At 44.3% G+C, this 26,441-nt stretch overlaps 1 protein-coding gene and 1 pseudogene across 1 annotated transcript in view; both read left to right on the top strand.

Moving 5' to 3' along the window:
- The window catches only part of LOC124594252 (myosin-7B), a 305,039-nt gene that overhangs the window by 8,687 nt on the left and 269,911 nt on the right, over window positions 1–26,441 (top strand). The gene's annotated exons all lie outside the window — the stretch shown is intronic.
- Window positions 9,524–9,641, top strand: LOC124597642 (annotated as a pseudogene).

Genomic DNA, 26,441 nt, shown 5'->3' with positions numbered 1-26,441 from the left:
CCAAGGTGGCGTCAGACAGAATTCTGGTGAAATTTTGTGTCAGTGTGACTTCATTAACCCATCTTACGCTTCACATGAACTGTGGGCTCTGGCCACATATATATATATATATATTTTTTTTCTTTTTTTTTCGCGTATGTAGACACCTTGCTGTCTGAAGCGTCGCCAAGACCGAGGATGACGTCGCAGCGCACCACGCTTTTGCACCATCACAAAGGAAGATTGTAGGCAATTTTAAGCCAATTTTGAAACGTACTCGTCGCAGTGGGAGACAATTACGGGGTTTCGAAAAAAAAATGATCCTACAGTTTTCTTGCGCAGTATAGTTATACATAATTTCCATACATTCCTTTTTTTTTTAATCGGACATCTTGTGAGAGTTTGTTTATATTTTAAGTTGTCTCATTGTTATTTTCAGTTAAAGTAGTTTTCGAACCCCCAAATTGTTAAATATTCTTTTTATCTGTAGAATAACTTAATATTTACTAAAACCAGAGTTTTGCAACTCCGATCTTTTAAGGTAAATATAACGCACATTATTTGAAAAGTATCTTGTTACTGGAGAAGCCGCGCGGGATTAGCGGAACGGTCTTGGGCGCTGCACTCATGGGCTGTGCGGCTGGTCCCGGCGGAGGTTCGAATATTCCCTCGGGCATGGGTGGATGTGTTTGTCCTTAGGATAATTTAGGTTAAGTAGTGTGTAAGCTTAGGGACTGATGACCTTAGCAGTTAAGTCCCATAAGATTTCACACACATTTGAACATTTTTGTTACTGGAGACCTTCTGGATAACGAATAACAAGCGTATTTTAAATGCATAAATATACGCATAATTGATGTAAAATTCTGCTCTTTGGTATTCCTTGACAGCATGGCTGGCGCAGACGACTCTTTGCCGCCTTCGGCTGCTTTGCCGGTCAAGACTCCAAGTACTTCTTCACCTCTCTTAGAACGGCACGGAGACCAGGCGGAATACCTCACGTAAACAATAAAACAGGGCTTTTCCCCCAAATAAATCTTCTTACATATTAATTAAAACTTTATATTCCGAACGATTATTCTGGGTAGCAAAAAATGTATATAATTCTACTACATCTACATCTACATCTACATCTACATTTATACTCCGCAAGCCACCCAACGGTGTGTGGCGGAGGGCACTTAACGTGCCACTGTCATTACCTCCCTTTCCTGTTCCAGTCGCGTATGGTTCGCGGGAAGAACGACTGTCTGAAAGCCTCCGTGCGCGCTCTAATCTCTCTAATTTTAAATTCGTGATCTCCTCGGGAGGTATAAGTAGGGGGAAGCAATATATTCGATACCTCATCCAGAAACGCATCCTCTCGAAACCTGGCGAGCAATCTACACCGCGATGCAGAGCGCCTCTCTTGCAGAGTCTGCCACTTGAGTTTATTAAACATCTCCGTAACGCTATCACGGTTACCAAATAACCCTGTGACGAAACGCGCCGCTCTTCTTTGGATCTTCTCTATCTCCTCCGTCAAACCGATCTGGTACGGATCCCACACTGATGAGCAATACTCAAGTATAGGTCGAACGAGTGTTTTGTAAGCCACCTCCTTTGTTGATGGACTACATTTTCTAAGCACTCTCCCAATGAATCTCAACGTGGTAGCCGCCTACCCAACAATTAATTTTATATGATCATTCCACTTCAAATCGTTCCGCACGCATACTCCCAGATATTTTACAGAAGTAACTGCTACCAGTGTTTGTTCCGCTATCATATAATCATACAATAAAGGATCCTTCTTTCTATGTATTCGCAATACATTACATTTGTCTATGTTAAGGGACAGTTGCCACTCCCTGCACCAAGTGCCTATCCGCTGCAGATCTTCCTGCATATCGCTACAATTTTCTAATGCTGCAACTTCTCTGTATACTACAGCATCATCCGCGAAAAGCCGCATGGAACTTCCGACACTATCTACTAGGTCATTTACATATATTGTGAAAAGCAATGGTCCCATAACACTCCCCTGTGGCACGCCAGAGGTTACTTTAACGTCTGTAGACGTCTCTCCATTGACAACAACATGCTGTGTTCTGTTTGCTAAAAACTCTTCAATCCAGCCACACAGCTGGTCTGATATTCCGTAGGCTCTTACTTTGTTTATCAGGCGACAGTGCGGAACTGTATCGAACGCCTTCCGGAAGTCAAGAAAAATAGCAAATAAATACTAATAAATACTAATAAAGCTTGTTCATTTATATTTAAAATTAGCACTAGATTTCATTTCCACTCAAGGCAATTATTATTTCCAAACTTTGGGTACAAAATATCAGGAAAATCTCGTACCCTCACAAACTCTTTCCCAAGACGATTCTTTATGAACATTGTTTTTAGCACAGGAATTAGAAACAAAACCGCATTCTCAGCGCAGTTCTGCAGAGAGCACCGTGTCTCTGCTGATGAACGGGCGGCGTGGTGTGTGTGCTCCGTTCAGCCTGTCAGTAGGTCTCCAAGGGTTGCTTCCAGCTTAGACAGTGCACACGCTGTCACTTTACGGCAAGAAGGTATGTCAGACGAGGAAGTTCCCCGTCGAATTGGTTTATGCCGCAGCGATTTGATTAGAACATTCAACCGCGTTGTGAGGTATGAAATACTGAAAATCTGTAATACACGTAAACATGGTCCATAGTAGGTTGTAATGTGTTTTTTATTTAATCATGCGATGTCGCCCCACGGTAGCTGAGTGGTCAGCGCGACAGAATCTCAATCCTAAGGGCCCGCGTTCGATTCCCGGCGGGTCGGTGATTTTCACCGTTCAGGATCTGGGTGTTGTGTTGTCCTAATCATCGTCATTTCATCCCCATCGACGAGCAAGTCGCCGGGGTGGCGTCAAATCGAAAGACCTACATTCGGCGAACGGTCTACCCAACGCGAGATCCTAGTCACACGACATTTATTATTATCGTGCAAGTAGCTAATTTCGACTACTTGCCATTGCCAAGCATCTGTAAAACCAGCATGGAAAGGCACTACATTGTCTGCATGCGTCGCCATCTATAAATAGCGCTTTACACACCTCACATTAAGATAAAACATTACTGCACAATTTCTTACGACCACATGGTAATTCGTCTCAATTAGATGTGGTTGTAAGAAATTTATGCAGTAATGTTTTACCTTAGTGTGAGATGTGTAACGTGTTACTTATACATGGCGACGTATGCAGACAACGTAGTGTCTCTACATGTTGGTTTTGCAGGTATTTGACAATGACAAGTAGTCGAAATAAGCTAATGGCACGATTAAATAAAAATCACATTACAGCCTACTATGGAAAATGTTTACCTTGATTAAACATCCAGAGAGTGTGGATCCCCACAAACACAAAATTTTGTTGAAGATCTGAGTCGTAGTAGACTCCCCTGGTGAACACCACCATCTGGTGACCGTTACCTACAAATTAAGTCTCTTAGCACTCCGTGGTGCAACGAAACTTCAGGAAGATGTGCGCTTCCGAAAATATTGCCTTACCTTGCTTATTATTTTGTTTTTATTTGACGTTTTAGTTAATTTTCAGCTTCGTAAGTCTTATTTTTTGATTCACAGCTCCCCTAAATCTAAGCCCAAACGCGTTCGCGGATATGTAGGTGGTTTTTTCAGTTGTTAGTATCCAGTAATTGCTCTATGAAACAGAGGACCAAGAAATGTGTCCGCATAGGATTTTAACTTCCATTCACCTATCCCTATCTTCAACAATACAGGCTCAACAATACACTCTAAAAGCACTTGGGATAGTCCATACAAGTAGGACACGCGGTCCACAAAGTAATGTCCAGTGCAAAGCTTGCTCTCAATTATGTACCATAGAAAATAATACAAGCAAGAGGCATGTACGAGGTGCAAACCTTCTGGATGGTCCAGACGGCTCCTGTTGCACGGTTTTGCGTGACTGTTCCTTCAAGGTCTTCTGCTGCTCAGAATTCTACATTTTCTTCACTCGCCAGATATTACAAAAACGTACACAAAGTATAAAAATGGGATGATAAAAATGAATTTGCGTGTAAGAAGTGAGGAATCTATGTCTAACGTTCAACATGTCTTTTTTTAACTTACAAGATCATACATCGAAAGCCGCGACAGAAATCATCTTTTGCAGTTGCGTGTATGCGCCACAGCTCTTTGGTGGTCAGATATGGAAACAATGAAATTTCACTTCAAGTACTATCTTACTTCTCAGAATAATAATAATACATTAGCTGATTTAATTGCTATCGAATATCCTGTGAAATTTGGTCAAATCCAGATTCGTCATTGCTGTGTTGTGACACTGACCGTAATAGGAAAGCCGGCCGGTGTGGCCGTGCGGTTCTAGGTGCTTCAGTCTGGAACCGCGTAACCGCTACGTCGCAGGTTCGAATCCTGTCTCGGGCATGGATGTGTGTGATGTCCTTAGGTTAGTTAGGTTTAAGTAGTTCTAAGTTCTAGGGGACTGATGACCTTAGAATTTAAGTCCCATAGTGCTCAGAGCCATTTTTTTCGTAATGGGAAATCAGGGAGTCCATCCGAACATGCTGAATTCTTTTGAGGAGGGTGAGCTTGTCATTGAAGCCTAGACCTATGTTATAGCGACAGCTTATCACAGACACTACCATAGATCTGGACTACGTATGCGCACCTAGAGTGTAACAGAAAACTTCCATCTTCCCTCTCTCTCTCTCTCTCTCTCTCTCTTATAAAGTGTGAGGTCATTTTCACAAGTCAAACATGTCCAGTTGTGTCCAGTTGACTAAGGAAATCAGTAAATAGTCTACTGGTCGTTACTGCAATCTGAATGTCTTCAAATTACGGTCCAATAATAAATTTTTCCTTTTGAATTCATCTTTTGAAAGCAGAAACCAGAGATACCGGAGAAGACTAAGAGACTTCTTGATGCAACGGTGTGGTAGGTCACGTTTGTTTAGCGTGGTCATAAGGGGCATCAAAAAGAATTCGTGACAGGGTTGAGCATTTGTTGGTTGTGTGAACGCAGAGTGCTATTTTCGACGGAGAATTGTCGAAAGAAGCAGTACTAACTTGCGGTGCGCCCCAGAGTTGCATGTTAGGGGCCTTGCTGTTCATATTGTAAGTTAATGACCTGACAGACAATACTAACAGTAACAATATTAACAGTAACATCAGTTATCTATAATGAAGTTCTTTGTGCAAGGAAGTTGCGCAAATATGCAGTCAGACCTTGATAAGTTGGTTTAAATGGCTCTGAACACTATGGGACTTAACATCTGAGGTGATCAGACCCCTAAAACGTAGAACAAGTTAAACCTAACTAACCTAAGGACATCACACACATCCATGCCCAAGGCAGGATTCAAACCTACGACAATAGCGGTCGTGCGGTTCCAGACTGAAGCGCCTAGAACAGCTCGGCCACAGCGGCCGGCCTTTGATAAGATTTCAAAGTGGTGCAATTTGGCAACATGCTTTAAATGTACGAAATGTAAAATTGTGTACCTCATAAACCGCACGAAAATCAGTCAATGCCTGCAAATGATCTTTGGGATTCCACTGTTCACTGTGTTTTGATTTCTGACAAATCGAAATGAGTTCGTAAAACGCCGAAAATCGGACATCCTGTGTAAGCGGACCAACGTGGTACAACTGTAGGACGGCACATGTGCACTAATAAGGTCACAAATCGCAACTGGAGATGCTTCACAAATAAAAAGAAGTGAAACGTGTATGTCACAATACAAACATTTCATTTAGTTCCATTAGACGAACCATATGTCCAACCATATAGAACAACTATGCAATGATAGAAAACATAAAGAAATGACGATCATACGAATGTCTGGGTGTAACAATTTCGTTTGATATGAAATGGAATGATCGCATAAGAACAATTATAGGTACGACACGTGGCCGACTTAGGGTTAATGGGAAGATACTGGAAAACTACAACCTGTCTACAAAGGAGACAGCTGAAAAAACACTTGTGCGTGCCACGCTAGAATGTTGTGTGTGGCACATCTATCAAATGTAATTAAAAGAATATGGTCACATTATTTTGACCAAATGGAGAGGGTGACAAGATACTGCGAAACATCAACTGATAAACGCTTGGGGTTCAGTCAAAAGCCTACTTACAACGTTTCGAGAACCAGCAGTATATTACAGTCCCCTATGTATCGTTCCCGTAAGGGTAGCGGACACGAGACGAGTGCAATTACAGGTTGCACAAAGGCGTTTCAATAGTCTACAATCCGTCGCTGCCTACGCAATTGGAGCGGAAAGGAATCCTATCACGTGGTACAACGGTAAATGCCTTCTGAACCTCACAGTATGCATGTAAATGTAGAAGTACATTTAAGCGAGAACGTCTACACTCTTCACGGTCTGGGACTTCCGTTCTGGAGCTAACCTGAAACTGCGAATATGCTAGTCTCCAGTACGTTTACTAGTGACTGGCGGATACCAAGGACAACGAATTCTCGTCGGCCGACTAAAGCACAGCGTGTGAGAACGGTAACTTTTGTTGCTTATGGCAGCCTGAGCAGGGGGCCCTCCGTGAGGTGCCATTCGCAGTTTTTTTTTTTTTTTCGTTCAGGATACTGGCCGGAACATCTTAACACAGCTGGGTAGATAACACAAACACACTCTCGCGCAGTTGCACGATCATATCTGAACATAAATTTTTTCATCAGGGTGCTAGAGGAAGTCTCCTGTGTGGTTCTCGAGCACAGCAGTTATGTAGTAATGTGCCCGTTAAGTGTGACAGTACTACCCGTGACGTAGACGGCCTTGGCTGTTGCCCTATAGCTGAAGAATCTAGCGGTTCCCCATTGTCTGCCTCATCAATAGCTCGTTCGCATGCATTCCACCACGTCCAGTGATGGTCTGTTCAACCGTGTCATTATTATTTCTCCAGGTACAGTGGAATGTAGGTCACAAAGACAATCAAGGCTATAAAGAGACACAGAATCTAAAGCGCTTCCACAGACTGCTGATGATCGTCAAGTATGCTTATTGTTGCGACCAACTAGGTTAAGTTCCGTGCCGAGCAGTCAGGGAGTGACATTTACATGAAATTAACTAGTGGCGTCTTGAAATAGGAGAAACTCAGCCTATCTGAAACGAAGCGTCCCAAAGGGATATTTTACAAACATTTTCCACAGAACCAATAGTATGGACCTTAGCAACTCGGATGTTCCCACCGTTTTCGACGACAGCGAGAAACGTGCGTACAGTCTGCACTGGGTGTGATTGGTACCATAAACCGGAAGTTTTTGTTAAAAGAGAAATAATGTCCCACAATCTTATAGTTGGTAGTACTAGTCAAAACCAAAAATAAATAAATAACAAAAAATTTCAGCTATTAAAAAGTTGTCAAGGTATGGACAATTTTAATTATGATGAGAACAATCAATACCCAATGTTGTGATTGCCTTCCTTATGGCGTTTGTGGCTCATTTATTTTTGGCTGTGCGGCACTTTAGTCTTCTGGTTGTGTCGCCAGATGTCACAAAACAGTCTCAAAACAGTCTCCTACTTCTACGCCTCGTACGAGACAATACCTAACATATTCGTTCAATGACGGGTGGATTGTACGGGGAGAACCACTAGCACAGCCTTTCCGACCAGCTGACCTTAAGCCTAAGATTTCTGCCTCTGGGGCCAGTGGTGTATTCCACGACCATCGACAAATTGTACACGTTATAGGAGCGCGTGTCCCTTGCCGGTGAACAAATATGAGTGCACCACGTACGTTCGCTCGAGTGATTCTTTGAGGAAGAGAGCTGAATGATTTTTCATAGTGATTAATAACTTCGATGAGTATTTCCTGTAGTGTTAGTAAGCAGGCAGCTTGAATACTATAGAATGGCCGATATCTCAACAGGAATAGCCAATATCTCAACAATTATTTCATTTCTTTAAAATTATCTAAAAGATCGAATGCTGTACAAGTTATCTAATGCATAGAACGGCATAGACTGAAAAATCATGAACAACTGTAAAGAAAGTGTTCTATTCTCTACACATACCTCGAACTGTGTCAAAAAGTGGAATGGCTATGTGATGCCCTGAAACTCTTACTAGAAACTAACCTCGCACTGTAGTCCAAACAAATGTTTAGCACAACAGACCCTGTATCGTCTGAAACTCGTGGTCCAGTTCAGCGGTGAACTTAACCTTTGCCGGCCGCGGCGGTCTAGCGGTTCTGGCGCTGCAGTCCGGAACCGTGGGACTGCTACGGTCGCAGGTTCGAATCCTGCCTCAGGCATGGGTGTGTGTGACGTCCATAGGTTAGTTAGGTTTAAGTAGTTCTAAGTTCTAGGGGACTTATGACCTAAGATGTTGAGTCCCATAGTGCTCCGAGCCATTTGAACCATTTTTTTGAACTTAACCTTTTTAACTGAAAGAAAAAACAATTACTGTTGTTACTTGTAGTGTGACTAGTGTAATATTTTGCTAACACGTGAGGTTGTAAGTATCAAGTCTATGGAGAGGAAATGCAGCAAATTTCTTACTTGGTTTGAACACAATAATGAAGAAACTTCTCTGAATACTTTTATAATCAAAAAACAAATAGCAAAAGCATCCAACGTTCTTAAAATGCTTGGCCAGTGGCTGAAGGCTCACAAATGCGTGTGCATGTGATACTTACAACATAATGTGTTCAAGGTGATGAAAAATTGAGATTAAGCAAACATCTGAACTATGTGGGAAAGAAAGACGAGCAAAAAGAACATTTGTATTATCGATCAACCAGATCGTAAATTCTGATACGAATACATGGCATGCCATCACTAACTATCCACTTACGAGGGTTGGAACTTCAACAGTGGCAACTATTTGATCACAACTGATACAAAAGAGTTACATGTTTGCACCTGTTACTGTCCTTCAAAGTAGTCACCAGCGTTGTGCAGAACCCGTTGCCAGCGATGTGGAAGGCATAGTATACCGTTAGAAAAGCCTGTTCTATTGATGGTGCGAATGGAGCGGTCTAAAGTTATGGTGATTCTCGTATACGAATGTGATGGTGTTATCCTAACGCATTACGTTCTTCCACGACAGACCGTCAATGTACAGTATTACTGTTCGTTTTTTAAGCATCACCTGCGACCAGCTTTGCGAAAGAAGCGGCGACTCTTTCTGCGCAACCCACCCATCACTTTGCACGACAATGCGCGGGGGCATTCAGCGCAAACTGTGGCTGCTCTGTTCGGTCGATGGGACTGGGAAGTACTGTATCATCCACCATACTCCCCGGACTTAAGTCCCTGTGACTTTGATTTGATTCCGCAGATGAAGGAACCACTTCGTGGCATTCGCTTCAGAACTGTTCCAGAAATTCGACAGGCAGCAGACCGCTCAATTCGCACCATCAACAGAACAGGCTCTGCTAACGGTATACTATGCCTTCCACATTGCCAGCAATTGGTTGTACACAACGCTGGTGACTACTTTGAAGGACAGTAACAGTTACAAACATGTAACTCTTTTGTATCGGTTGTGAATAAATAGTTGCCACTATTTAAGTTCCAAAGGCAACGGCCTTGCCGCAGTGGATACACCGGTTCCAGTCAGATCACCGAAGTTAAGCGCTGTCGGGCGTGGCCGACACTTGGATGGGTGACCATCCGGGCCGCCATGTGCTGTTGCCATTTTTCGGGGTGCACTCAGCCTCGTGATGCCAATTGAGGAGCTACTCGACCGAATAGTAGCAGCTCCGGTCAAAGAAAACCATCTTAACGACCGGGAGAGCGGTGTGCTGACCACACGCCCCTCCTATCCGCATCCTCATCTGAGGATGACACGGCAGTCGGATGGGCCCGATGGGCCACTTGTGGCCTGATGACGGAGTGCCTCTGCCTCATTTAAGTTCCAACCATCGTATCTAAGCTGGGAATTTTATCAGATTGTCAAGTTATTTTCTGGTAGTGGTTAACAAAAGATAACAGCATACATGAAAAGTTATGGCGCCGTCAAACACAGAAATTCTCGCCTTCTTGGCGAAGGCTGAAGGCTGAAGGCTGAAGGCTGTTTTGCAAAGAGCTTAATGATACTGAGAATCTTTTTACAAATTCAAATACATGCGACGCAGTCGACAGCACCTAGACAACGAACACATCTTCCTCCTTCGGACGCCGAATCTAAAGCACAAAGTATTTACCTGCCACTGAGTCAGAGAAAGCTAAAGACACGTCTCGACCATCTTAATTGGGCGAAGTGAAGTCGAATGCGCACGGCCCAGTCCCAAACATCTTCCAGATTCATGTGTGGCGGTGGTGTAGGACATGTCTCTGCATTTTGGAGACATCGTTTTCTAGAGCAGTAAAAGCAGCGATATATGCAGGATGTTTCAAAATTACATCGACAAACCTCTAGGGGATATACAAGGTGTCTTGGGGAGAAAAATGAGGATAGGAACCTGTACCTGGAAACGTCACCCAACAACGCTATAGAGCGTCGAAGTTGTAGGTGCCATTGCCTGTGTGTGGATTTATATATAGGGTGATTCGGTGATGATGTTACAAATTTTCGTTGATGAAGGAGAAGGGTAAGTGTTTCAATGTGAGATAAGAAACCCTCGTTCGTAAACGAACGAGTCGAAAATTGTAAGTCAAAGTCGTTCTGATACCTCTGACAGTGGAACACATGCAACAGTACTGTTGTTGCTAAGACTGAAGGGTAGGCGACCCTCAGAGGTGGTAGTAAGGACCAAAACAAGTAAAAATGTCCAGTAAATACGGGCTCTACAACCTGAAGAGCTATTAGCAGTTGTTCAGTAGAAGAGTTGTATTTTCACAGTAGCTAAGATGAACAAACTTTCGTAGCTCTTAACGTATGCATTTTAGAGTTCATATTTACTGCACATTCGTTTTCTTGTTTGGGTGCATACTAAAACCTTGAAAGTTACTTACAATAAAATCTTAGCAACAACAGTACTTGTAAATGTGTTTCACTATCGGAGGTATCAGAACGATTTTCGCTTGCAAATTTCGACTCGTTCATTTCCGGGCTAGTGTCCCTCACCTCAAATTAGCACATTACCTTTCTCGATGATCCCTTGTAGTATCATCACCTTATCACCCAGTATACACATACATATACAGATGCCGGCTCCAGTAGCTTCGGCGCTCTGTAGGGTCGTTGCATGATGTTTCCGGACGGGTTCCAATCCGCATTTTGTTTATCGATACGTCTTCTACATCCCCTGGAAGTTTCTCGGTGTACTTTTGAAACACTTTGTACGTGATGCATCAGTTCGTAGTGTTTTTCCATAAGTTTAATAAACGTAACAGAAACACATAAGAGAGACATAACAGAGACTTAAGTCATCAATAAACTATTTCCCTTCTCAGTTTACAACAGTTTGCTACCTCTGTGGTAACGTTTTGATTCCGCGACTGTAGAAATCACGTGGTTTAATGGCTCAGAATTCCTCGGGGCATGTCCGGAGCACATTCTCATCCGGAAAGGAAGTTCTTTGAAGGTTGTTCGAAAGAGAGAGGAACAGGTGAAAGTCTGAGGGCGCAAGATCAGTTGAGTAAAGTGGTTGCGGCATGACTTCCCAATCCAAGTGCTGTATGGTGTTTTTTGTCAGTCTACAAGAATGCACGCAGGCGTTGTCGTCGGGTAGCATCACTTCACTTCGTGGTCGTTGTTGTTGGATTGCATCTGCAAGATGTCTCAGCTGTTGACAATAAATGTCAACAGTGATGGTCACACCTCGGGAAAGCCATTCGTAGTACACCATACCGTCGCTGTTCCACCAGATACATAACATTATGTTTTGTGGATGCGCACAGGTCTTTATATGGGGAGCTGCTGCTTTGTTTGGGCTCAGCCATTAACTTCTTTTCCTGAAGTTAGCATGAAGACATCATTTCTTGTCACCAGTAACGATACAGGGTAGGAATAGTCGGTGTTATTCACGAGCCAACTGATGACGAGCGAGCAGAGACGCACATGCAGCCACCCGTTGATTTCTATGATTTTGACATAGAGCATGAGGTACCCATACATTCTATTTCTCGATCTTCGACGCTGGAATGACCACAGTTCATCACATGTGCCAGTTCTCGAGTACACTGACGTGTATCATTGTGGATTAATGCTTTTGAACGATCTTCATCCAATCCCCGAATGTCTCCCTGAACGTGGAGAGCCACTAGTGTCAAAACGATCCTGCTTAAAACGAGAAAATCATTTTGTTGCCGTACGCTGTCCTGTGGTATGCCATACGCAGCGCAAATGTTACTGATTGCCTCCGCTGCTGTCACACCTCTACAGAACCCAGTCAGAAGGATATCTGTAAATGATGAAATGACAATATGTTAACTCAAGTAACAACAGTGAACTACAAATAAAAAATGAAAATCGATAAATAAACTCATAGGAACCGGAATACCGACATGAAAACAAACATTTTACGAACTTATGCAGCAACCTAATATTTTTTATTTTACAATAAATACAGCAGTGATGAAGTTCAATACTGTATCCACAACCGCCTTTTATCTTGATATATGCTTACTGAACTATTTTTCTAGTTTTGACCAGTACTCTCTCCGGTAACGATATGGGGCTTTTTTTTCTGAAAACCATTTATAAAAGTTCTCCTCCGTAGTTGCCGGCACGGTATCTCCGCGTGTTCGATTAGGGAGCTGGCCATTCTGTGTATTAAAAAACGAAGTGTTGTTTTCAAAGACCGAATGTGAACGATGTTATGCGACAAACGCAAAGAACCAGTGACGAAGAAACAGATCGAAAGGCAAAAAGTAGCTGAGTGATCAGTATGCCTGATTCTCATGCAGAGCACGCGAGTTAGAATCCCGGTACTGATAGGCATTTTCGTTTGGTGAGAGGGCTGGAACGGCGTGCAGTGAGACTCGCGATGCCAAGTGAGAAGTTACTTGAATGAGAAGCAGCGGCTCGAAGGTCTGAAAAGTCGACAACCGGCCAGGAGAGGAGTGCGCTGACCCGTGCATCTCCAACCGCACCCGCGCGACGCCTTACGGCAGAATACGACACCGCGGACAACCGGCGTCGCTGGGTCCTCAGCGCGTTATCACGGGGTTCTTTACGAGTTTCGACAGTAATGTATTTTGAGCGTTGCGTGATGCCGACATGGTCGTAGCAGAGTGAGAGGATTAAGTACTCCTCTTGCCGATGGCTTGGAAGTTACGCGCATGTCATGTGAGCCTCGGTGGGGTCCTGGACCACCCATTGTCTGGACAGAGCTTGTATTTGAGTGGAGAAGACTGGCTCAAAGATGCCGCCGTACCTCACCGCTCAAAAGCGCCGGTCAACGCATTTCCTGCCGAGCGTGCGTGCGCCGCCTTTGTGTGTACAGCCGCAACTCGCTTGCAGCCACAGCCTGCGCACGCCCCCACCTGCGACAGTCGGGGCAGCGGCGCATTGTGCAGCTCGCATGAGGTGTATCAGGCTCTGTCCGCGACGGTACTTAAAAGCGAGAAGAAAAGAAACCGGTACTGACATTGTATTGCCTACACCAGTTTGCTTTCCTTCCTGCAAATGTGTCAGGATTCTGTAAATAATGTCAAAATAATTAAATTTAGAAATACACACTAGCAAGGAATGCACGAGGTAAAACGAACTTTCAAGAAACATTATTGGTTCAAAACAGCCTTGCTTGCAATTTTAGTTTTTTATTTTTCCACTACGGGTATCACCTTATTTAGGCATCTTCAGGTTGATCTTAATTTGGTATTTCTTAGAACGATCCTTTAGACAGCGTAGCCAAAGGGCATCGTCAAGTACATTAGGCCAACATCGCCTTCGTTAAACTCAGTAAAAACTGTCTAGATGGACGTTAGTGACTCCAAGACCTGCATACCGCGTTCCCATTCACAGGAGCGAGTAATAGAACGGGAACGCGTTATGCAGGTCTTGGAGTCACTCACGTCCATTTAGAAAGTTTATACTGAGTTTAACGAAGGCGATGTATTTGACGATGTCCTTTGGCTACACTGTCTAAAGGATCGTTCTAAGAAATGCCAAATTAAGATCAACCTGAAGATGCCTAAATAAGGGGAAGCCCGTAGCCGAAAAATAAAAAAACTAAAATTGCAACCAAGACTGTTTTCAACCAATACTGTTAAGCACTGGTTTGCTGTATGCCACAGATGGACTGGAAGAATTTCAAGAAACATTTTTATAGACAAAAATATATATCTTGCGATCAGAAAAATTCTTATCAAAAAATATTTGTCACTTCGATATATAAGGAGGCGAATAGTAGATCTGACAGTGCATCCAGGCAGTCATCTTCGAATCATCAGTCACTGAACGTAACAGAACACAAGCTTCTTGTCCTTCAACGTTTATATGTCATGGTCGCATCAGTCAATGTCGACTAATAACCTACACACGATTTTAAAGTTAAGCACGCCAAACGAAGAAATTAGTCAGCCCCAGGAGATACCACCCTAAAGCAGTGTGGCACCACCTCTAGACTTGATAAACGGACATAATTCGGCGAAGAAGGGAGTCCACAACGTTCTTCAGGTCTGTCACGTCCAGAAGACCCACCAAATTGCAAGGATGTTGATTGCTACGTTTCAGCCGCTGTCCTGGGCAATCCCAGAAATTTCTGTGCTCTGAAGATCGGACAATATACCAGACACGTCAATGTGCGATAGGGTGCCTGAGTGTTTGTGCATTCTTGTGAACACTTCAGTTAAAACTTCCCTGCTGAGATGCCGTGAACTGTGTATAAAACTATTCCCTGATACTTTGTCTCCGACTGCTGTAGACATCTTCGGAGGTAAGGGACAGGAGCTAACTATACACATCTACCACGGTCTCTCAGCCCGGCAGTTTTAACTGAAGTAATCACCGTGATAGCCTACGACGGGAGTTCACTAAGTAATGCAATACATTTTTTTTTATGAAAGCAGGTTGGTTTTATTCAGGATTTCAGTAAAGCATAGCATTCCCCACTCTTTCGGCTGCAAACCCTATTTCTCAACACATTCGTCGTTCAATGCTACGACCTTTACTGGGTGGGCCTGTATGCCTCCACATGGTGCCACTCCACGGGTCGACGTCGGAACGGAGCCAACGTCTTGCCGCATCAATAACCTCCCCATCATCCGCGTACTGCTTCTCGCCGAGTGCATTCTTCATTGGACCAAACAGATGGAAGTAGGAAAATGCGAGATTCCGTATGTAAGACGGATCAAAAGGAACAGTCCAATGAAGTTTTGTGAACTCCTCTCGCACGCACACACTTATGTGAGGCTTGCGTTATCATGGAGGATGAGAAGTTCGGTTGCATTTTTGCCGCGACCATCACACTGAAGTTGTTTCTTCAGTTTCCTGAGGGAAGCACAGAAGAGTTGATCGTTGCATCATGATGGAGTACGTCAAACAGAATAACCCCTTCACGGTCCCACCCCAGCTGTGCGCCTAGGTGTTTGGGATCCGTCGACCACCTCGAATGAGAATGTCCGCACGTTCGAACATCGCAGGAGTGACAGCTGTGTGCGGCTGGCTGGCACGCAGGAGGTCAGACAGGTTTGCGCGACTTTGTTGCGATGATGACAAGACACCTCGCACTGCCAGGTCTCCGTAGACTCTATACAGTGGCTCTGGTTTTCCGACAAGAAAAAGCTCAGTGACAGCTCTCTGTTGGAACGCACCTCCGTTATAATGCCGCCACCTATCAGAACTTCACGAAACAAATGTGTGTGAGTTCTTAAGGGACCAAACAGCAGAGGTCATCGGTCCCTAGGCTTACACAGTATTTAAACTAACTTAAACTAAGCTATGCTGAGAACAACACAGACACCCATGCCCGAGGGAGGACTCGAACCTCCGGCGGGAGGGGCCGCTTCACGAAACTGCAGGAGCTGAAGCGGGAATATTCCTCGATGTCGCACAACGAATTCCGCATTTTTTTTTTCAGCCGAAATTGGCCGAGAAAAAAATGTATTGCATTACTTACTGAACTCCTGCAATATCGGAACGTGCGGACACTCTCATTCAAACTAATCGATGGATCACAATCGACCACTTCGCTGCTCAACTAGACTCTCTGCTGGCGGCGCTGACACACTCGTCCACCGGTTGGGGTACTCAAAGGTGTGTGCCCACCGGATTCCCCGCTGCCTAACAGACGTCCATAAAGAGCAGCGGAAGATTATCTGTACGGAATTGATTGCGCGTTGCGATGCAGATAGTGACAATTTTTTTGTCGAACATCTTCACGATGTAATCCAAGGAGTGGCGCCACACCACTTCTCCTCCGAAGAAAAAGTTCAAAGCCACAACCTCGCCGGTAAAGTCATGATGAGTGTCTTCTGGGACTCTGAAGGGGTTATCCTGTGTGATGTCCTACCTCATGGTGCAACGATAACTCTGAAGCGTGTCCTGCTACCCTCAGGAAAATGAAGAAGCTGCTTCAGTGTGTTCGTCGACACAAAAATGCAAACGAACTTCTCATCCTCCATGCGAACGAAAGGCCTCACACAAGCCTGTGTGCACCAGAGAGGATCTCAAAAAAATGGTTCAAATGGCTCTGAGCACTATGGGACTCAACTGCTGAGGTCATTAGTCCCCTAGAACTTAGAACTAGTTAAACCTAACTAACCTAAGGACATCACAAACATCCATGCCCGAGGCAGGATTCGAACCTGCGCCCGTAGCGGTCTTGCGGTTCCAAACTGCAGCGCCTTTAACCGCACGGCCACTTCGGCCGGCAGAGAGGATCTCACAAAACTTCACTGGACTCTTCTCCCCCACCCACTTTGCAATCTGAATCTCGCACTTTCCGACTTCCATCTGTTTGGCTCAGTGAAGGCTGCACTCAGCGGGAAGCAGTACGTGGATGATGCTGAGGTTATTGATGAAGCAAGACTTTGGCTCCGACGTCGGCCACTAGGGTGATACCATGCAGGCATTCGGGCCCTCCCAATAAGGTGGCGTAAGGCAGTCGCTTTGAAACGAGATATGTTGAAAAATAGGTTTTTGTATCCAAAAGAGTGGGGAAAAATATGGTGTGTTGAAATCTTGAATAACACCAACATGCTTTCAGGAAAAAAAAATGTGTTGCATTACTCACCGAACGCCCCTCGTAGCAACAAAAAACCACTCTTCAGCGGTTAGCGATGAATTGCACAGAGTAGCTGGAGATTGTAATGGTTCTTTATTTACGTGACCATTTAGGCACTCCGACCCCAGTTCTCGATACCAGTAATATAGTACTACTTTTCTGCGAAGTAACAAACATATTTTTGTGACAATTTTCACATTTGGTTTTATTAATGTATAGGTACTCCGATGTATCGATATATTACAGTGCTATGATTCTTGTGTGTATTCATTTCTGTGAGACTCTCATAATCTTTGACTTACTTGTAACCGTTTTGGTGCGAATGCGCACAGAGCAGTCTTTGTTTCACTTTGCAGAAGTTAAGTTGTTATTTCGCTTTGTAAAAGAACAGTCAAGTCTTGTGTTTGGTTAAAGTGGAAATTAAATATATGAAGACTGATACAAAACTGTTTTCTTGATGATGTGACAATTAAGAAGAAGTATATGTGAATTTACAATAATAAAAATGTGGATCGTGAACACCAAGTCAAAAATTATTTCTACCGTATCATTGTTCTGATCTGGGATTGTTTGATCATTAAGAATTTCCTGAAAAATGCATTTGTTAGGTCTTGAAATATTGCTAAAATACAAATCTGGACCTTCTAGCAGTCAAATTGGAATCTCCCTAGAATCAACAAGATGAGCCATTACAACTTCCACGAAATCTACGTGTGAATCCATTCAAGAAAAGTGCCAAAATTAATGACTTTTTTACAGTGACTTCATTATTTCCATTCTGACGATACCATCCACAGTCAATAACTTTGTTGTTGCCCGATAAAGCGAACATACGCTGCGTGAGAAACATTATTAATCTGATTCTTAACCTACTTTGCAAGTGCTGGTATTGTTAGAAGATGTATACAGAGACATAAACACATTATTGTTACTGAGAGAAAACCTGTTGTTCCCCGACGTGCATATGAACTGTTAAAGCAGTCGGTCGCTTCTTGCCTCATTATACAACACTGCGGCCTTTTACTTGGAACGCAGTTGTTAACTGGTGGGCTGTATGGTAAAGCGAAGCGCAGCAATCCCTCTGCGCCAGGAATTTCAGATTACAGTTACATGAGGCGGTGCGGCGCTTATGTTCAGCTTCCTCATCCTGCTGAAGGGAAAAACAGATGCTCAGTCGAGCCGACGGCCGGAGATATTAAAGCAGGACAGGGGCGGCCGTGCCTCCGTAATGAGGCTAGCCGGAAGCGCACTGCCGGCTCGCACACACACGCACGCGAACACACATTGATCTGCTTAATTCATGTTCGTGATGGGGGCATCGACTTGCGTCTCACGTAACTCCAGTTGATCTGGTTGTCTTGCTCCTAGTGGTTGACCGTTAACGCATGAAGTGCTTAACACGCTGGCGCAAAGGCACACAAAGGAAGTCGATCCATCGATGCTGATGTTGTGTGTAAAAACTGTCAGAAGACATCTATTGAACTTTATCCAAAGGAAACACAACCTCAAATTAAATTTGTTAAACGTTATTTAATGTAAAATTTAAAGCTGTCATCATATTTACGGTTTTTGAAGCCATTTTGACTATTTTTCGACAGTCGCTGTCTCAAGAAATATGGTAAAGCTTTTTAAATTACCGCTACCAGTCACGAACTTTGTCAACTATTGTTGGCCGAACGGTTCCAGGGGCTACAGTCTGGAACCGCGCGACCGCTACTGTCGCAGGTTCGAATCCTGCCTCGGGCATGGATGTGTGTGATGTCCTTAGGTTAGTTAGGTTTAAGTAGTTCTAAGTTCTAGGGGACTGATGACCTCAGATGTTAAGTCCCATAGTGCTCAGAGCCATTTGAATCATTTTGAATTCAACTATTGTATTACTTATTTATTTAGCGACAAGTTTCCAGGAACTACCTCATCTTCAGGCTAAATGACGTTACAAAAACCATGTTGACACTACAGATTTGTTTTTGTGATCGTGTTTCCAAGTTAATGTTACGATAGTGAAAATTTGTGAACAGTGATCAAGAAAGCCAAGAGAGCAACGGAAATGGAAACACCTCAGCGCATCACAACGAGACTGCCACGCCAGAAGAACAAACCACAGCATTTATGGTTCAAGTGGCTCTAAGCACTATGGGACTTAACATCTGAGGTCATCAGTCCCCTAGACCTAGAACTACTTAAACCTAAGTAACCTAAGGACAGCACACACATCCATGCCCGAGGCAGGATTCGAACCTGCGACCGTAGCAGCAGCGCGGTTTCGGACTAAAGCGCCTAGAACCGCTCAGCCACATCGGCCGGCCCAACATTTATGAAAAGACTATGTAACGTCAGTATGACCTTACTGTAAAATTGTTTTTGTAATGCCATTTAGCCTGGAGATGACGTAGTCCCTCTAAACATGTCGCTAAATAAATAAGTAATACAATAGTTAGCAAAGTTTGTGACTGGTACCGGTAATTTAAAAAACCTTTACAAACTTTATGGTTGGTTTCAACACCACAGTGCTTTGTATATTTATTTCTCTGTAACTTGCATTTTTATCTGTATTTTCTTTCTATGGCGATTTTGCACATTTCTGTGGTTTTTGCTTGAATTTTTTTGTAGCTGATCCTTAGTTTTTATTGATGTCCTTATGTGATTTTACCTTAATTTTATATATTTCATTCATTTGATTTCTTTGACAATTTTGTAAATGATCATGCTCATGAGTTCATTCAAATTCTATATTTTGCACTCACCTGTCTTACATTCTGCATAAAATAAAATGTTTAATCATGTTGCGGCTGAAGCTCTTTTGTCCGTGTTTGCTTCAACAATACGTAAGTATATATACATAATGTTTGGTTTATCATAAATGGTTTCTGATTGACACATGTTTTTCTTATCTCTATATTGCGTCAATTTTTCGTTTGATAAAAAAAAATGATTGAAATGCGCTTACATGGCAGGGACGCTCCTTGCTCACTTTTTTTCTGGTGAAGGTAAGGCTATCAAACTTCTCCATGTGAGCGGTTCCATTGATCTTGGAAAGTAGCCTTCGGTTTCGCTACGATTCTTAACGACTCAAATGTTCTGTATGACGCTTGGAGAGAAAGGTAGACAAGAGAGTGCGTGATATTCAGTGGTCTTTCTCAGTGGCATCTCAACGTCAAAGGAGATTGTCTTTTTTTAATTCCAAATTCATAAATATGTTCTGTATGTATCTGTGTAACCCATTACCATGCATTCATGTCACTTCTTTCCTGTCCCCACTGTCGTCTGCTATTATGAATGTGTGGTTTGTCTTTTGCTGGCACTACCGGTTTTCCTAGTTGCCAGGAGGTTCCATTGAATATTAAGGACAATTTAGCCAACCTTTGTGTACAGCTTTGAATACGGCTACGTTCGGCCAGAGTGGCATTACTGGTCACTGGTCAGCATCCAGTGTGAGGCTGCTACAGGTAGAAAACGCTTATGCTCTCTGAGCCCTTCCGGGTTGCTGCGTAGACCACGAGGGCAGGTTAGTTTCACTCTTCCATAGGACGCCGGTGAGTAGGTGTGATGTGAGTAGTATCTCTAGTTGCTAAGTTGAAATATGTAACAGCTTTGTTTCAGTTTCTGGTAGTCACCCTGGTGTGTGGCATTGATAATCATACCGCACCCACTCTTTCAGTCAGGGAACGGTATTAGTTTCATTAGTATTCAGTTTGTTCGATGAGATCTTTTGTGCAACTGCAACTTGGGGTGGAAGAGTGGTGCCGTTACGCGGTGTAAAGTTTTATCCAGTTTCGTGTACATCATGTAAGAATGTGTCGTGTGCTTTGTGGAATGCTGTGTTAAATTTTGTTTACTTTAGCTTTCAGTTTGTACTGTGCAGCGCCAGGTCTGTTCTTTTGTAAACCACGAGGCTCCAATTAGACTTGAACACCTCTAGTGTTCGAACTGAATCTTCATTTTCATTGCGGAGTAGATGTACTCACGTTGGTAAATTTATTTACAAAATTACTGAGTTGTATGGAATTTCGAAAGTTTTTGTTCTCTGAAGTTGACCGTTAAAGCCAGGTGGAGTGGGGAAACTTTCTTCTAAATTCTATCTTTTGGTGTGTGTGTGATCAGTGCGAACGTGGTATGTGTGAGCCTGCTGAAGATGATACGCCCCTGCTTTCTGAGTTGACTTATCCGACCTACAGCTGAACATGAGCTCCAAACCACTGTACAGCTAGGAATTTTTTACATCAACGAATGATGTCACAGGCGGAAGAAGTGGTAAGTGACACTATAACTGCCCAGGGATCGAATTCCAGACCACTGGATCCGTATTTCCAGTACTGTCTTAGAAATGCGCAGCTTCACAAAAGAATTCAACACGACGAGAAAATTCTTCTTGGGGAGATAAGCTGCCTCTGCAAATAATTAAGAGCTGTAAAATTAAACCATGGTAGTATAAACCGACACAACAGAATACACTAAGAGGCTGCCATCAGCTAGAATAAGGTAAACTACTTGACAAAAAAGAAAGGCGCTCCAAAGAGCACGAGGAAACGGAATGAAACTTCACGGACTAACAGAGTAAATTATGTCAGTAATTAAAGCATACTTAAGTTTACAAAGAACTTGCCAGTAGGGCTGACTAATAAGTATGATGTTGCTCCCCCTGTTACCTGCAAACAAGCGCTAATTCGGTTCGGAAAATGATAATGACGTTTGGGTTGTGGAGCGTTCAACGACGCACCCATACAAATTCCCAATCTTTTCACTGCCCAGTCTGGCCTTTTTCCCGAATTATGATGAAATTATGAGGAGAACACAAATATCCTGTCCCCAGGCTATAAAAATGCCCGACCCGGCTATGAATCGAACCCGGGACCCGACGATCAAGAGGCAGCAATGCTAACCACTAGACCACGACCTGCGGACTCGGTCCGGAAGTGTCTCATAAAGTTGTTATGTGCTCCCCTAAGGCGAAGTGGCCAACAACTGTTGTAATTGGTTCTTGAAGTCCTGTTGTTGTTGTGGTCTTCAGTCCTGAGACTGGTTTGATGCAGCTCTCCATGCTACTCTATCCTGTGCAAGCTTCTTCATCTCCCAGTACCTACTGCAACCTACATCCTTCTGAATCTGCTTAGTGTATTCATCTCTTGGTCTCCCTCTACGATTTTTACCCTCCACGCTGCCCTCCAATGCTAAATTGGTGATCCCTTGATGCCTCAGAACATGTCCTACCAACCGGTCCCTTCTTCTGGTCAAGTTGTGCCACAAACTTCTCTTCTCCCCAATCCTATTCAATACTTCCTCATTAGTTATGTGATTTACCCATCTAATCTTCAGCATTCTTCTGTAGCACCACATTTCGAAAGCTTCTATTCTCTTCTTGTCCAAACTATTTATCATCCATGTTTCACTTCCATACATGGCTACACTCCATACAAATACTTTCAGAAATGACTTCCTGACACTTAAATCTATACTCGATGTTAACAAATTTCTCTTCTTCAAAAACGCTTTCCTTGCCATTGCCAGTCTACATTTTATATCCTCTCTACTTCGACCATCATCAGTTATTTTGCTTCCCAAATAGCAAAACTCCTTTACTACTTTAAGTGTCTCATTTCCTAATCTAATTCCCTCAGCATCACCCGACTTAATTCGACGACATTCCATTATCCTCGTTTTGCTTTTGTTGATGCTCATCTTATATCCTCCTTTCAAGACACTGTCCATTCCATCTTGAAATCCTGGGTACTGGTAATAGGACGATGCTTCCGGTCATCTGTCACACACATGTCCTATCAGGGACAAATCTGGGGATCTTGTTGGCCACTAGACTTCCTCAGAATCACGGAGACAGATCATAGAAGCACGTTCCGTGACCCCACGGTACCGTCACATGAGAGGCAATGCATGAGGAGACAGGGTGTCTGTACCATTGTGCCTTCACAGTTTCATCAATTACAGCCAGCCGTGACCTCAAGCCATACTAAATGGCTCCCAACACCATGACCCCAGGAGTAGCAGCGCTGTGCCTCTCCAAAATGCTGAAAAGATGGCGCCTCTCCCCAGGTCGCCGCCGTGCTCTCGGATGATGGCCATCTGGGTTCGTACAAAATCACGTTTCATCACTAGACACAATGCGACGACATTTACCAGCATTCAGTGCTTCCTGGTCCTGTACGACACCAAATGCAACCGTTTGCTTTGGTAATGGTAACGGCAACCTACATGTAGGTCGGTAATTTCCTTGTCCTGTTGCTTCTGGTCTTCGAGCAATGGTGCGCGATGACACACAATATTGCAGGGGGCCCATTACTTGTTCTCGGCTGTCAGTTGCAGATGTGAGGGGTTACGAAGTGCTTGGTGCACAATACGACCTTGTTACCTTATGTGGTGAGACGTGGTGGACCAGAAACTTGACAACGATTACGTCTGACCTCACGTACCCATGTAGTCCAACACTGGCCACTATCACATCTGAATGCCAGACAGATTTTGATTTTGCATGAATTGTCTTTCTGGCCAAATGGAGACCCACAGTGAGATCCCCTTCAGTTCTGTAAGCTGTTGATAACGCTGTCACACACGAGACGCGTCATCTCCACGTCCTTCACAGCGATCACTCGACATCTGACGCTAAGTGACCTTTACATGCGCTATCAGATCTGACAACAACATTAATGCGAACAACATTAATGCACTGTGTTGGGCATTCTATCTACAGCAGTGACTTGCTATTCTAATGTGTATTCACCGATGGTGTGTATGTGTACATTCGACTATGGCTTCTGGGTGCTTCACTTTTAAATCAGGCAGTGCTTTTTGCGTATCAGAAAGTAGAATCTGGCAAGTGTCGATGTGTTACTGGAATACTGCTTGTGAGGTAGCTACCGTCCATTGGTACTTACCTTACACTCATAAAAGAATTATCGCGTCACAGTAAGCCACCGTAGTCTTCTTATCTTGCCTGGAGTCATTCTGCATATCATCACCATAACCCTGTTCTGAAAAGTATGTGATTTATTATAGAGGGATTTATCACTGGAACAGAGGGAAGGCTTTGATAGCTGATGGGGATGTTGGGCGATGGAACTCGTGTTAGGTTATTCGGATATCATTTTTTTGTTTTGTGTTATGAAGCACCACTAGAACGTGTAATTTTCAAATAAACTGCTCAGAAAAAGTTTTGCACGGTGGGACTGTCTGTGACATATGGGCTTAGTGTCTAGGGGAGCAGAAAGAATACATTTAATTAAAAATGCTTTACTGTGAAATCAGAACAAGTCACTAATGAAAACAGAGACAGTCTGCTATGAAAAGAGCTTCTTTATATATTTGTAATATCAAAATCTGCTGCTGGGTAATGTTCAGTACTGTGTTGCTACATGCTGTGCGTTGGTACACTGTAAAACGTTTGGATCCCCCTTGCCTGCTATGATGGTCGACACATTGCTCTACAGCCCGTGCAGAATACCGTGGCCAATAGATGCGCAGACGGTACGGCATTTGTGGGGAGAGTGGTAGTGGTGAAGGTGGCAGGAAGGTGCTGTAGGGAAAATGCCAAATGCTGGAGGGAAGTGCCGTTCTAAACTGAAGTCTACACTTATTTGTAAATATTAAGTGGGGCACCTATACACCCACACTTGCATGGTGGTCATTCAAAATGATCTACACTCCTGGAAATTGAAATAAGAACACCGTGAATTCATTGTCCCAGGAAGGGGAAACTTTATTGACACATTCCTGGGGTCAGATACATCACATGATCACACTGACAGAACCACAGGCACATAGACACAGGCAACAGAGCATGCACAATGTCGGCACTACTACAGTGTATATCCACCTTTCACAGCAATGCAGGCTGCTATTCTCCCATGGAGACGATCGTAGAGATGCTGGATGTAGTCCTGTGGAACGGCTTGCCATGCCATTTCCATCTGGCGCCTCAGTTGGACCAGCGTTCGTGCTGGACGTGCAGACCGCGTGAGACGACGCTTCATCCAGTCCCAAACATGCTCAATGGGGGACAGATCCGGAGATCTTGCTGGCCAGGGTAGTTGACTTACACCTTCTAGAGCACGTTGGGTGGCACGGGATACATGCGGACGTGCATTGTCCTGTTGGAACAGCAAGTTCCCTTGCCGGTCTAGGAATGGTAGAACGATGGGTTCGATGACGGTTTGGATGTACCGTGCACTATTCAGTGTCCCCTCGACGATCACCAGTGGTGTACGGCCAGTGTAGGAGATCGCTCCCCACACCATGATGCCGGGTGTTGGCCCTGTGTGCCTCGGTCGTATGCAGTCCTGATTGTGGCGCTCACCTGCACGGCGCCAAACACGCATACGACCATCATTGGCACCAAGGCAGAAGCGACTCTCATCGCTGAAGACGACACGTCTCCATTCGTCCCTCCATTCACGCCTGTCGCGACACCACTGGAGGCGGGCTGCACGATGTTGGGGCGTGAGCGGAAGACGGCCTAACGGTGTGCGGGACCGTAGCCCAGCTTCATGGAGACGGTCGCGAATGGTCCTCGCCGATACCCCAGGAGCAACAGTGTCCCTAATTTGCTGGGAAGTGGCGGTGCGGTCCCCTACGGCACTGCGTAGGATCCTACGGTCTTGGCGTGCATCCGTGCGTCGCTGCGGTCCGGTCCCAGGTCGACGGGCACGTGCACCTTCCGCCGACCACTGGCGACAACATCGATGTACTGTGGAGACCTCACGCCCCACGTGTTGAGCAATTCGGCGGTACGTCCACCCGGCCTCCCGCATGCCCACTATACGCCCTCGCTCAAAGTCCGTCAACTGCACATACGGTTCACGTCCACGCTGTCGCGGCATGCTACCAGTGTTAAAGACTGCGATGGAGCTCCGTATGCCACGGCAAACTGGCTGACACTGACGGCGGCGGTGCACAAATGCTGCGCAGCTAGCGCCATTCGACGGCCAACACCGCGGTTCCTGGTGTGTCCGCTGTGCCGTGCGTGTGATCATTGCTTGTACAGCCCTCTCGCAGTGTCCGGAGCAAGTATGGTGGGTCTGACACACCGGTGTCAATGTATTCTTTTTTCCATTTCCAGGAGTGTATTTTGGTTAACACCTAAAATGAATTCCGCCGAAAATGCAGCGATTTAATATCGCCTGCGTTGGGAACCATTTGAAACTTTCAGAGAAGAGACGTGAGTGACGAATTTTGAGTAAAATCTACACATTTCTCCTGCTACCACGTTAAAATTTGCTTCTTTTGCCAAAACACAGTGGAGTTTACACAGTCTCATCTCGCTAACATGTTGTGTATGCGCAATTGCGAGAGAATTCTGAAACAGTGGAGGAACTGAGGAAAAGAAAGGTCAGTATCTTATAAAAAGGCACATCCACGGAACAAAATAAATGTGCAA

Source organism: Schistocerca americana, chromosome 2 (assembly GCF_021461395.2).
Source record: "Schistocerca americana isolate TAMUIC-IGC-003095 chromosome 2, iqSchAmer2.1, whole genome shotgun sequence".
NCBI lineage: Eukaryota > Metazoa > Arthropoda > Insecta > Orthoptera > Acrididae > Schistocerca > Schistocerca americana.
The sequence above is the reverse complement of the archived record's forward strand: the minus strand, read 5'-3'. Positions and strand labels throughout refer to the sequence as shown.